Raw genomic sequence first — 14,810 nt, 5'->3', positions numbered from 1 at the left:
CCCGCCAACCCCCTCACCTGCGCCGCCTGGAGGACTAGACGCCCCCCCTCCCGGCCCTCACCAACTCCGTCTAGGGGTGTTGAAACCTCCACAAGGACCGGATCATCCCTGCCGGAGTCATGGACGCCCGCATCTCCATTAACATCACCGCCGAAGCTCCGTCGGTCGCAGAGGACGTCCAAGGCCCCCAATCGTCTGATCGAGTCGACTTGAACACTTAATGGATTTTTTTCTGTCTCTGTAAATAGTTACGCGCCAATGCGCCATGTTTATAACACTATTCCTGACTCTGTACATAGTTACAGGCCAGTGGGCAGCCACCGTTCAAGAGGTATAGTCCCATATCACTGGTCATACTACCAGTAAATTTACCCACCCGCACCGGACTACCAGTCATGGCTAGACGCTCGAGCAGTCTCTCCCCCCCCCCCCGGTTCCTTTCTCAACAAGGGATGAATGCGCTAGTATGACTAGAGGTACTACGGTACCTGGGGGTGTGAGCTACCATTGGTGGAGAGAGGGCGAGCGGGCGAGGGCGAGGGCGAGCGGGCGAGGGCGAGGGCGAGCGGGCGAGGGCGAGGGCGAGCGGGCGAGGGCGAGGGCGAGCGGGCGAGGGCGAGCGGGCGAGGGCGAGGGCGAGCGGGCGAGGGCGAGGGCGAGGGAGGGGGGGAGAGGGGAGGGCAACGGTCGAGGGCGGGGGGGGGGAGGGCGAGGGCGGGAGGCGGGCGGGGGCGAGGCGAGGGGGGGGCGAGGGCGAGCGGTTGGGGGGCGAGGGCGAGGCGAGGCGAGGGCGAGGGCGGGGGGAGGGCGAGGGCGGGCGGGCGAGGGCGAGGGCGGGGCGAGGGCGAGGGCAGGGCGAGGGCGAGGGCGAGGGGCGAGGGAGAGGGAGAGGGCGGGAGAGGGAGGGCGAGGAGAGGGCGGGGAGAGGGCGGGGCGAGGGCGAGGGAGGGGCGAGAGGCGGAGAGAGAGAGAGGGCGAGCGAGGGGGCGAGGGCGAGCGAGGGGGGCGAGGGGGCGAGCGAGGGGGGCGAGAGAGGAGGGCGAGCGAGGGAGGGCGAGCGATGAGGGCGAGCGAGAGGGCGAGGGAGAGGGCGAGGGAGAGGGCGAGCGAGAGGGCGAGCGAGAGGGCGAGCGAGAGGGCGAGCGAGAGGGCGAGGGAGAGGGCGAGCGAGGGGAGCGAGGGGCGAGCGAGAGGGCGAGCGAGGGAGGGCGAGCGAGAGGGCGAGCGAGAGGGCGAGCGAGAGGGCGAGCGAGAGGGCGAGCGAGAGGGGGGAGCGAGCGAGGGCGAGCGAGAGGGCGAGCGAGAGGGCGAGCGAGAGGGCGAGCGAGAGGGGCGAGCGAGAGGGCGAGCGAGAGGGACGAGAGGGCGAGCGAGAGGGCGAGCGAGAGAGGGAGAGCGAGAGAGGAGAGCGAGAGGGGAGAGCGAGAGGGAGAGCGAGAGCGAGAGCGAGAGCGAGAGGGAGAGCGAGAGCGAGAGCGAGAGGGAGAGGGAGAGCGAGAGGGCGAGGGCGAGGGCGAGCGAGAGGGCGAGGGCGAGGGAGAGCGAGAGAGGGAGAGCGAGAGGGAGAGCGAGAGGGTGAGCGAGAGGGAAGAAAAAGAGAGGAGAAACAGATCTCATTGAAACCTATAAAGTTTAGATGCAAGAGAGATGTTGCTGATGGTGGAGATGTCCAGAGACATGTCATAGTCTGACGACATGGGGTGGACCATTTAGCACACAGATGAGGAGTTGGATGATCATAATGAATGGCAGAGCAAGCTCGAATGGCCAAATGACCTACTGCTTCTATTTTCCATGTTTCTATGTTTCTAACCCTATCTTACTCAAGAATTCTTTTACGATCAATCCTATGAAAACCTCCGATCTCTTTTGAAACAATATCAAGAGCAAAGAAAAAAAATCAGGAAATGATGAGATACCACATTGCAACAAATTTCCACATGTAATGACGAGAGATTCAGGTTTTTTTTCAAAAACCATTTTGGAACAATGGGGCCCCAGGGCACCTACAAAATGGTCTAAAATTGTAGGTTCAGGCAGAACGGGAGTAATAAATTAATTTTCACTTATTTTCATGCAAAGCATCCACACACTGGCTACTGGCGAGAAGCTGCATCCTCCTTTTTAGTATCGATAATTATCTATCTGCATATCACCCAATAGAATTGTGCACATGGCCAGCGACCAAAGCAGCTGGGATATTTTGTTAGTACAAGCCAGTGCATTCCAGCACTTATTTGGGGAGAAATTCTTTAATCCCCTGACTATGAACAATCTTCAGTGTTGACTCCCCGAACTCTGCTTGTTGTCCTTCACCAACTCTGGGCTTTGGTTGATAAAATACAGGAGTTCAAATATGGCTGTTATCCTGACCAATCTAAAACTATGAAAGTTCAATTTAATTCCAAAAAAGATTGTTTAGGCGATGAACTCATTTTTAGATTTCAAATTTAACCATTTGCTGTGGTGAACATAGAACATACAGTGTAGAAGGAGGCCATTCGGCCCATCGAGTCTGCACCGACCCACTTAAGCCGTCACTTCCACCCTATCCCCGTAGCCCAATAACCGCTTCTTACCTTTTTGGTCACCAAGGGCAATTTATAATGGCCAATCCACCTAACCTGCACGTCTTTGGACTGTGGGAGGAAACCGGAGCACCCGGAGGAAACCCACGCAGACATGGGGAGAACGTGCAGACTCCGGACAGTGACCCAGCGGGGAATCGAACCTGGGACCTGGCACTGTGAAGCCACAGTGCTAGCCACTTGTGCTACCGTGCTGCCCCTATATTTTAAGATTCAAACCTGGAACCCCAGAGACTTTCTCTATGTTTGTACTGTTTATCAGTTCAGTGACCTGTACCACTTGGCCACAGGAAGCTATAAGCATGATCTCTACGTGCATTTCTGTCAGGGTTGAGATAGAACATGCAGTAGACACCCAATGCAGTAACTGGGATTCCAACCAGAGCTGCTGTGGTCACATCACAGAGCTCTGACCACTATACTACTGTATTCCCTTCATTGTGCTATTTTGGCAATCACACTATGCAATCGACCAATGATTATTAGTCTAAATTCAACAAAGTAACTAAATAACAGTTTGTACAATACACAAAATGACAAATTCTGAAGCTCATCATCGAATCCATACGGTACAGAAGGCGGCCATTCGGCTCATCGAGTCCTACTGGCCCTTAAGAGCACCCTACCCACGCCTCCACCCTATCCCTGCAACCCAGTAACCCAACCCAACCTTTTGGACATTAAGGGACAATTTGTTTTTTATTCGTTCATGGGATGTGGGCATCTCTGGCTGTTCCAGAAATTATCGCCCATCCCTAATTGCCCTTGATGGGGCAGTTACGAATCAACCACATTGCTGTGGGTCTGAGTCACATGTAGGCCAGACCAGGCAAGGACAGCAGATTTCCTTCCCTAATAGGACATTAGTGAACCAGATGGGTTTTTATGAAAATAGACAATGGTATTAATGCTCATCATTGGACTTTTAAATCCAGATTTTTATTGAATTCAAATATCATCTGCAGTCGCGGGGGTTGAACCTGGGTCCCCAGAACATTACTCTGGGTCTCTGCTTTACTAGTCCAGTGACAAAACCACTACGCCACTATCTCCCCAGTCATGGTCAATTCACCTAACCAGCAAGGAATCGGAGCACCCGGAGGAAACAACGCAGGCACAGCAAGAAAGCGCTAACTCTACTGTTACCCAAGGCCAGAATTGAACCTGGGTCCCTGGAGCTGAGGCAGCAATGCTAACCACTGTGCTGTGGTCACAGTATTTACCTAAAAAGGTGACACGTCTCTAAAGAGCAGCATTTTGTACTGGTGAGCCTTGAAAACCCCAGGGCCCAACTTAAAGTAACTCAAGGTCAGTAACTTACACTGCAGTAAAAAAGCATCCTTGCTTGCAATTAATCACCAACTAAACGATAACCCCATCTTTTTTGCAGTCATGCTGCCTGGGTGATACCCAGTCCTACTCCGTTCGTGAACACATGGCTGCATATTTCCCATGTAAATATCATCTATGTCTATACTGTTAAGTATGATGCACTTCAAACACTGTGCATCAAGCCTTGAGCAAAAATATATTTACCATTCAACTCAAAGTTCCATTGATGCCAGCACACAAGAATCGAAATGACAAGAAACTTACTGTTGCCATAACACCAATTTCTGACCTGAGGGTTCTGGTGGTCAATTTTAAAATTGAATCCCCAATTAAATATCTGCGCATAAAAGATGGCAAGTTCAGATATATTTCTTAAATTTTGTTTTTACAGAATATATAAAAATATATTCTTTAATATACTTGCACCTTTAACAAACTGCCCTAAAGCGCTTCACAAACAATGAGTGCTTCTGAAGTATGCTAATTTATTACATGAAAATGCAATAACAATGCTGTCTTGAATAGTAAAATGATACTGCTCCACTCCAGAACCAATGAGCTGCAAAAGTGCAACTGTAAACTATACACCCTTGAACTTCCACAAAGTTAAGTAGCCAAAAATTTTAAATTGGGGCCAATTTCCGAAGACAGAAATAATTTTCTTCAAAATGCAAATGCTTTAAGAACAGCAAGTGGCACGATTGAACACTAGCAAATTCTAATGTTAAATTTGGAAACATTTTTTTTTTTTTAAACTCAGCAATAAAAAGGTATAAATAGACTTCAGTTAAAATCCAATTAAATTGCTTAATTTAATTAGAGAACTCAGCAGCGCTTAGGTACAAAAGAGTGGAATTTCCAGCTTGTCATGTATCAAAAGAATCCCAAATGACCATCTTTCATACGATGAGTCTCAAGCAGCAAGATTCAAAGCATTATCGAGTGGCAAAAATCTCAGTCATGCCAAACTCAATTCAATCTTCAAGCTTCAATGATTCCACATAATACACTGATTTTCCAGCAAGAGAGTCACCAGACAGCAATCAGGACTAGGAACATTGGCAGATTCTTCCTCTTTTGAGACTAAGTGCAGCAAGACTGGCGAGGTCAGCGATACCACATAATGCAAAGTATTTAATGCAAGGCTACAGAGGGGACACAAATGTCAAAGTGAGAAGATTTACAGGTAGATGCCCTATTATTAAAAGTTAATTGCGATTTGCGCTCGAAATAAAGCCAATATCTTAATGGGTTCTTGCCAAATTCTGGTAATTTGCCTAAGAGTCCTTTCTCAGTTTGCCAATTCAAAAATTTAGGAATCTGATCCTGTCTTCATTCAGCACAGTAGTAGCAGCACTACATTTGACAATACCAGCAAGTGTAGTAAGCTTTTGAGTTTGACTCCTCAAATCGAACTGTGCTCTCTCAAGTACTCTCAAACAGTCGTGGTCAATGAATGAAAAAAAAATCAGTCAGGATTCAAGCTCTTGATTGCTATCCAGTGATCCCTGCTATAAAGAATGTTTGCGCAAAAAAAATTAAATACCCAACACAACAAGCAAGGTTGGCGGTCTCATTATGCTGGAAATAGGCAACACTTCTTTCCTCCTCTAAACCACTTGCCTAGTTGAAACTAGGCAAAGCCCAGTGTTTGACACAATGAACATAGCTTTTTTTCAAAGTTTGGAAAACTTTACGGCCTTTTTAAAAAAAATATTCTCATAATTTTTCACATTTCCTCCCAAATTTACACCCACCAACAATAAAAATAATCGGTGACAAATATAATGTCAATCCCCATAACAATAATCCCATCCTCCCACCAAACCCCCAAACAACTGCCCGCATGTTAACATATACAAATAAAAAATGAATTAGGAATCATCCATAGTCACTATTAACACATACAGGCCCCCCCCCCCCCCAAACCCCGGCAATGTTTGGTGTAATCCAATTCTCAAAAGTGCACCATGAATGACGCCCTTGAATTGTAGAACCCCTCCATCCTTCTCCTCAATTCAAATTTGACCTTCTCAAGAGTCACGAATTCCAGCAGGTCCCCCTGCTACACTAGGGCACAAGGTGGAGAGGTTGATCGCCACCCCAACAGGATCCGCCTTCGGGCGATCAACGGGACGAAGACTACAATATCTGCCTCCGCACCCGTTTCAACCACGGCTGGTCCAACATCACGAATACGGCCTCCCCAGGGCCCAGGTCCAGTGCACAACTTTAGACATTACCGTAAAAACCTCCATCCAGTAATCCTCCAGCTTTGGATAGGACCAAAACATATTAATGTGGTTTGCGGGGGTATGCGGGGGCCACCCCCCCCCCCCCCCCCCCCACCCAATGTTCACACACATAGATTAATAGAATTTACAGTGCAGGAGGCCATTCGGCCCATCGAGTCTGCACTGGCTCTTGGAAAGAGCACCCTACCCAAGCCCACACCTCCACCCTATCCCCATAACCCAGCGAACCCACCTAACACTAAGGGCAATTTGGACACCAAGGGCAATTTAGCATGGCCAATCCACCTAACCTGCACATCTTTGGACTGTTGGTTTCCTCCGGAGCACCCGGAGGAAACCAACGCAGACACGGGGAGATGTGCAGACTCCACACAGACAGTGACCCAAGCCGGGAATCGAACCTGGGACCCTGGAGCTGTGAAGCATTTGTGCTAACCACTGTGCTGCCACATCTTCTATCCCCTCAAAGAGCCGGCTCATCCTTGCCCTTGTGAGGTGCGCACTATATACCACTTTCAGCTGTATCAGCCCCAACCTCGCGCACGAGGTGGAGGCATTCACTCTCTGGAGCACCTCACACCAGAACCCCTCCTCCATACCCTCTCCCAACTCCTCCTCCCACTTTGCTTTGATCACTTCCAGCGGCAGCTTCTCCTCTCCCAAAATAGCCCTGTAAACTGCTGACACTACCTACTTCTCCAGTCCCCCCCCGTCGTCAGCACCTCATCCAGCAATGTGGAGGATGTTCTACCGGGAAGCTCTGTATCTCCTTTCTGGCAAAGTTTTGAACCTGCATGTATCTAAATATTTTCCCCTGCTCCAGTCCATACTTCGCGCCCAGCTCCTTCAATCCTGCAAACTAACCCCAAGAAACAAATCTTTTAGAGTCCTAATTCCTTTCTCCTCCCATCTCTGAAAATTTCCATCCCACTTCCCTGGCTCAAATTTATGGTTCTTCTGAATCGGTATTCCCATTGACCCTGCTCCCAACCAGAAGTACTGCCGAAACGGCCTCCAAATTCTCAATGAAGCCATGAACCAGACTCCCTCAGTATTTCCCTGGGGCCGTTGGGAGCGGCGCTGTTGCTCGCACTTTCAATCCCGACCCCCCTCCACAAACACTCCTCCATTCTGACTCACTGGGAGTCAACTCCTTTGATCCAGCTCCGTACCTTCTCCACATTCGCCGCCCAGTAATAATACATCAGGTTCAGAAGACCCAAACCCCCTGCATGCCTTCCTCGCTGTAGTAGTAGCACCTTTCTAATTCTCGCCACCTTCAGCTCCACATATGAGAAAACTTTACTGTCTAATCGTGCAATCTTGAAAGTCAGATTCGCTAGTATTGTTCTTGTTCCCGAGCTAGGTCAGCACAATCTAGAGACATTAGTTGCTGGCCTTGGAAAAAAATATAATGCAAATTTTGCATGAATTTAATCTAGCAGCACCGAAGAATATATTGAAAATTTTCAACCATCTCAGATAGAGATGTAGATGTACTACTTCCCGCATTTCAAAGCCAGCATGCAATTTCCCAAACTAATTTCTCTCTACATCCTTACCAGCAATTCTACCATCAACCTGTGCAAAGCTGAAACCTATTTTGCACCTGCAGGACATCAATTGAGTTTATTTAAATGGAAACACATTCTACTACAGCATACATCTGCAACAAAGCCAGAAAATAGTTATATTCTTATTTAAATGTCAAATGCCATGTGGACAAAGGTCACAACTGTTCTCATAAAACATAGGCAAAAACAAATTTTCTGCTGATTTCTCATGAAAACCATGATTTATTTTCTAATACCACAATCGTGATAAAGAATACCTTAACTCAGATATGTTCCTGGCACAAACTGATAGGAGTTCATCCGTTACTCTACTGCATGTTTTCTATCCTGTGCTTATTTTTGCTAAATATACTTGCAATGCCCTACTTTAAGAATTTAAATCCTCCAACCGAGCAAAGTACAAATGAGAGATTGACAATCTGTAGTCACTTCAGCAACGTGATCATTTTCTACCCCAGGTTTCATAATGCTATACAAATATATTACAGACTTAAAGGGGAGTGCCATGTCAGAAATCCCTTTCTAATATTTTATTTAATGCTTCCACTTTACATCAAACTTGGAATTTTTGCCATTTTAAACTGAACATCAGTGACACAAATGAGGTGGAAGAGTTACTAACGTCCACTAACATAGTGGAAATGGGGAAGAGTGGAGAAAAGTTGGGGAAGTGTTGTAACCCTCATGAGAGTCACAGAGTGTGGACTGTCAGGTTGCCTGTGATCTCGGATGAATAGGAGCTTTTCCATTAAAGGGGCGGGGCTGTCCCTTAACAAGGGAAGCTAACCGGACATAAAAATCCAAGCCTGATGTGGGTTGGTGAGGGAGAACCTTCGGCGAGTGCAGTTGTATATCTTAAGTTCATTGTGTAATTAAACTTTGGTTGCTTTCATCATCGCGTCCCCGTGTTTGCTGTCTGGATCTAACACTGGCGACAAGGATAAAGTGGAGCAGCCGACTGCGGCATCTCCTCAGAACTCGGCCCACTTTTCAAAGACCTCAGAAGGATGCCTTACCGACAGCAGACATAGGAAACACATAGGAAAGTTGGGAGGCTTTTGATGCATGTACGATGACTGGTCACAATATGTGGAGAGAATACAGTATTTTATTTTCACACCAATTCCGTCATTCGGGATGAGTGTTAGACTGTTATCCTCCTCACAGCTTGCAGGGCTTCATGACCTCCAAGGCCACAATCGGACAGCTCAGATATACGTTTAGCATGGATGGCACAAGGCTGTCATCTCAGACAATGGGAAGGCATTCACCAGCGCAAAATTTGGGACCTTTTTAAATGGACAAATTGGGATTCACCACGTATGCATGCTCCATACCACGCAGCAAAGAGCGGGTGGTCCAGACATTCAAGTGGGGGATGCAGAAACAGATTACAGATTCCCCCGAGACACGTCTGACCCGTTTCCTCTCAGTTACAGGACTACACCACATGCCACCATGGGAGTGGCCCCATCAGAATTGCTCACGGGGTGGCACCTACGCCTGAGCCTCATGTTGCAGGACATTGGCGGGAAGGTCCGCAGTGGGCAGGAATGGTCAGAATTGGTTTCAGCACAATCCGTGCCTGCATGGGTCTCACCCTCACAACCCAAAGATGTGCAGGGTAGATGGTTTCACCATGCTAAATTGCCCCTTGGAAAGAATTGGTTTCAGGCAGGCATACCCCAAGAATTGAATCAGCACGTGGATCACCACCACATCCACGCCCCGACATTGGCCAACTCTCGCTCAGATGAACCAGCACCATTGTTGCCATCTCTACTGCCGTTGTCACCAGAGCCTCCATTACAGGGTCAGGAACCCCAGAATGCCGAGATGTTCGAAGTGGAGGACTCTGATACAGAGACGCAGCCACCTGCAGCTGCAGAGGACCAGGGCACGGATACCGATCTACCAGAGGTAGCACTGCTTAGGTACTTGACTCAAAAACAATAGTCCTCCATGTGCTACATGCTACCGGGACCCACACAGAGGTCGCTTAAGTGCCAACCCAGGGCAGAGGACCAGGGTTCCTGCCTGACAATCTATTGTGGCAGATGCCATTCTGGACGGTTTGGGGGGAGGGGTGAGGGGGAAAGAGAGAGAAGAGAACCTCAAGAGTCACAGGGTGTGGACCGTTAGGTTCCTCACAACTATGGGTGAATAGGAGATTACCCGTTAAGGGGGGGGGGGGGGGGGGGGGGGGTGGCGGCTTTCCCTCAACAAGGGAGACCAAACATAGAATCCCGGTTGTGAGTCAGCACGGGAGACCCTTCAGGGAGTGGAGTTATCGTGCAATTAAAACCTTTGTTGCTTTCATTATCGCTTCCTTGTGGTCACTCTGTCTGGATCCAACAGGAAGAGTAACACTACTGTGCAAACTCAAATCTCTTGCACCTTTTAAAATTCTCATTTTTATCAGGCCAGCAGAGAGGAGAACACACATGTTTACAAACTTGGAAGTTTAAAGTCAAGAAGAGTATATTGCATGCATAAATAAGACCCAACACTTTAAATTTCTCTTTTGGGGGCGGAGAGATTGTTTGACATTCATTAACAATGACCATATCTTTAAAAGGGTACTTTACAGTGTTAATAAGCTCTAACTTTCTATTGCAAATTACGTTTAATAGTCAATTAATGTGCAAATCCAACGAGCTCTTAAAAATAATCTGATGGTTAAGGGCAAGATTCTGCTTCTACGAAGCAAAATCTGGGAGCTAAATAAATTGGCTAGCAAGCTCTCGAGATTTGCAACTCTTCTTACCCCGAATTGTGCATTAAAATGGTTCATGAGCTTGACACTTTTCCCAGGAAGATTTTCACATTAAATCAAAATTTTAAACAAGAAATTATATGCCCTCAAGGGGATGTCTGGCGAGACCCGTGACTGCTCCCCTCCTGCAATGTCAAAGCATAAATCAGCCACCTAAAGTCCTGAGAGATACTCACTTACATTCACACAATCTAAGAGCTCTACCTTTGGTAAATGGCTTTGTCCTCTTCTTGGGAGTCAACACACTAGTTCAGATTCTTATTTGGACAGGCCTTACCCACAAAAACACCAGAGGAAACAAGAGAATGGTTGACTGATTTCTAAGCAATGCTACATATTTTGTAATGGTACAAAGCAAAAATGGGTCATGCATCAATACCAAATATTCAGGACTATCTGACAACCAAATTGCCAATATAGTGGCATTTAGATTCAGAGAAAATACTTCAACTATGTCTGGAATCAATGCAAAACTAAGCACGAAGTTCCCAGAATTCCTTATCCTGCATTGTTACAAAGAACAAACTCCACATCAATCTGATCACATATCAACACATGCAGAACATCAGCAACCCAATGTGCAACCCTTTTGTGCAAGCTGCTCACAAGTCACTTACTTGGTTTATAGCACATTATTATTGAGATATGTAAACTGCAGCACATTTCAAGTACTATTCATAATTACAAACATTGCCAGTTCACATGTAATTAAAACAAATGTATAAAGTGGAAAATAGTAAACAAGCTATGGATCAACAGAACGCAACTTACGATATTTCACTCTGAGTTAAGTCAAAGGAGATCAACTGTGTTGGGAACCCTTCAAATATAAAACACCTGGACCACCTTGCTTCAATCCGTAGGATTACTTGTATTTCTTTACCATTTCCTCTCAGGCAGATTTTGGGTCATGAAATGTTTAAAGTAGTTTCTCTGCAACAATTTTCATTTACTCCTCTCCAAGGCGCCTAGGCATTACTCCATCGTTAACAGCAAGCCTCTGTTGCCATAAACAGACAGCAATTCCTTAGCTGGACAACAAAGACCGTACTGAAAGTCTGTCTAATTGTGAGTTTTCACTGAGGCTGCCCTATCAGGCATCTGCAAACAAGTACTTCCACCTGAGATTACTGATTTGCAATTGATGCTAGGCATCCTGCTGCTTCCCTAACGCACAGCCAGTCTAAGCCCCACACACACATGCCTGTTGTGGTCCCAGCTGAGATCACCAACACAGTAGTGACAAATGATTTTCTTAATGAAGGAAAAGAAAAAGTCAGGTATGAGAATGTTGTATATCGACTCGTTGTATAAAGGAGGAATGCTATAATTGGGCGAACTGCCTGTACAGCAAGGGAATCAAGTCTGAAAATGTTTCTCTGCCTATTTACAGCCCTAAGTATTCAATTGAGTCATTTAATTGGTTCAACCAAAAAAGAAATCAATGTAACGGACGATTGCAGTGATCAAGACACGTGTCATCTGTAAGACTGCTGCCATATCTAAATAAAATACGCTTAACATAACTGTCAGGATTGGTGCGTTTGACCCGCAACCTGCGAAGATACAAATCCAAACTTGAAAAGCAGAATCACAACTTAACTGTAATAAATGCGTTTTCCGAATACCGAACCATGTACTGAAAAGGTGCCATCTTAACAACGCAGAAGTAATAACCAGTATCACTGAGCACACGTTCACTGGATCGATAGCCCCTAGTACAGAGAGACCGGTGTGTGAGTGAGTGTGCGCGCATCCCGAAAGAGTGAATGGTTGAGGTGGCACCCGGCAACAGCCGGGGGGGGGGGGGGGGGAGAAAGACAGCTAACTGACACAACCCACGCGCCTTACCTTTGGGGGGAAAAACAGGGTGAATACGATGAGAGTGAAGTGAGTGTAAAGCAAAATGAAACTGAACTATGCAAGATTTAAAAATAAATTGGGAGGGGAGAAAGAGGGCTGGCGCTGCCTAACGGGCTGGGGGAAAAGCGAGAGTGATGGGAACCGTTAGCCCGGCCACTGAATCTGAGTTGCTGGCTGGGAAGGGAGCAAGGTCTCTCTTACCTTGGCTGGGGAGAGGGGGATGCTGTGGGAAGTTGTCTGCTCAGGGCTGCGAGCCGCCGCTCCAATACCAGCGAAAGTGATACATTGGCTTCGGAACCTTCTGTTTCCTGTTCGCTTTCCAATGCTCACGTGACACGCTGCTCGCTCTGGCTCCGCGTGTGGGGGTGTGCGCGCGCGTGCGCCCGGCCGGCTGAGCGCGCGCGGGGGGGCGGGGCGGGGTGGAATGTTGTCTTAGCTCATCCAGCTGTGCAGCCCATCTGAGTAGAAGTGTTGAGCTCGAAGTTTTGCACAGTTCCAGCCTGGCGATGGGGAATGATTATTTCAATGTGTGCGAGAGAGATGGTCTCTTTACCCACACCTCCCCCCGCAAAAATAAACTTTTTCTGTCTAAACGCCATGCAAGTTCTGCAATTAAAAATGACCACGGGTGAGTAAACAAGTGAGCACCTTAAATCCTTGTTCACCCACCCTGTCAGTGACGAACAAAATGCATGAGATAGGTGACAGGATAACACGTTGAATTTATGTAAGGTATTTTAGTTCAGCCTCAAATTTTTACGGGACTTGAAGAAAACCGAAGACATTAGAGAGGGGGTAGAAAAGATTCACCAGAGTGCTTCCAGGGGTGAGGAACTTAAGTTATGAAGATAAAGTGGAGAGGTTAGGACTGTTTTCCTTGGAGACAATTTGTGTTGCAGAAAACTTTGAGGTGCAGGAGTTCAAAGAAAATACGTTGCCATTTAATTTCCAAATCCGTATTGTTTTCCGTATTAATCATTTAAGTCCCCAAAAATCAGTAAGCTTTTTTTAAAGGTGAAAAATAAGAATTCCAGTGGGCAGTCAGCATCTAATTTTGAACTGTGTAGATTTTTTAAATCATTCGTCTTTAGAGCAACTAGAATTTCACTATGCAACATTTTACAGGTGAGGTCTCTGTTATCCAAAAACAGATATTTCGGTTTTTGGATCTGATATATAGGACTAGGCATTAGATTGACATAAGCTTAGGCTGACAAAAGTCAATAAAATGGCTAGAAAAGTAATGTTTCATTGAATAATAAATGTAGGGTATCTATAATGAGCCATAGAACTCCACAGCACAGAAAAGCCCTTTCATTCCCATCACGCCTTTGCAAGTCAAAAACAAATACCTAACTATTTCAAACTAATTTTCCAGCACTTTGCCCGTAGCCTTGTATGCCTTGCCATTGAAGTGTGCACATCTAAATACTTCATAAATATTATGTGGGTCTCTGCCTCCCACCACCCTCTGGGTGAAAATGTTTTTCTTCACATTCCCTCTAAACCCCTTGCCCCTCACTTTAAATCTATGATCCCTGATCATTGATCCCTTTATCAAGTGGAAATGTTTCTTCCTGTCTACCCTATCTTTGCCTATCAGAATTTTATACATCTCAATCATGTCCTCTCTCAGTCTCCTCTGCTCCAAGGAAAACAACCCCAGTCTGTCCAATTTCTCTTTATAACTAAAACTCTCCAGCCCAAACAACATCCTGGTAAATCTCCTCTGCACCCTTTCCAGTGCCACCATATCCCTCCTCTAATGTGGAATACAGAACTCCAGCTGTGACCTAAAAAATGTTTTCTACCGGTCCAGCATATCCTACCTATTCTTAAACTCTATGCCTTGACTAATAAAGACAAGTATACCATATGCCTTCTTCAACACTTTATCCACCAGCCCTGAACCTTGTGCTTCACAGGGTCCTGCAGTTTGTCATGTATTCCCTTGCCTTGTTTGTCCTGCCCAAGTGCATCACCTCACGCTTATTCAGATTGAATTCCATTTGCTATTAGTCTATCTGACCAGCCCATCTATATCCTCCCGTAATCTAAAGCTATCCTCCTCATTATTTACCACCCCACCAATTTTTGTGTCATCTGCAAATTTACTGACGAACCATCCTACATTCAATTCTAAATCATTTATTTAAATCACAAACAGCAAAGGCCCCAACACTGATCCCTGCAGTACCCCAGTGGACACAGGCTTCCAATCAGAAAAACACCCCTCGACCATCACCCGCTGCTTCCTGCCACAGCCACTTCTGGATCCAATTGAGTTGCAACCAATGGCACCACCTGCGATGTTTCTTGTAGGAGAGGGTTCAGACTTCAGAGTATCAATGTGTTCTGCTGGGAGGCATTCTTGAATAGTTGTTCCGGGAAGTTGGGGGAGTAAATAGCAAAAACATTTTTC

The 14,810-nt window shown here is 46.7% G+C and overlaps 1 protein-coding gene across 2 annotated transcripts in view; it reads right to left on the bottom strand.

Annotated features, from left to right (window-relative positions):
• The window catches only part of lpin2 (lipin 2), a 136,557-nt gene extending 123,819 nt beyond the window's left edge, over positions 1-12,738 (bottom strand). Inside the window, exon 1 of one of the 2 annotated variants that reach the window (XM_038809192.1) lies at positions 12,590-12,738. The gene's annotated coding sequence lies outside the window, so the exon portion shown is untranslated. Of the gene's footprint in view, positions 1-11,296; positions 11,317-12,589 lie in introns of those variants that run through there. The other variant, XM_038809190.1, reaches the window with a different exon arrangement.
• Positions 12,739-14,810: the final 2,072 nt, after the last annotated feature.

The sequence above is a fragment of the Scyliorhinus canicula genome, chromosome 10 (genome assembly GCF_902713615.1).
Source record: "Scyliorhinus canicula chromosome 10, sScyCan1.1, whole genome shotgun sequence".
Classification (NCBI taxonomy): domain Eukaryota; kingdom Metazoa; phylum Chordata; class Chondrichthyes; order Carcharhiniformes; family Scyliorhinidae; genus Scyliorhinus; species Scyliorhinus canicula.
This window is presented reverse-complemented; position numbering and strand designations above follow the sequence as displayed.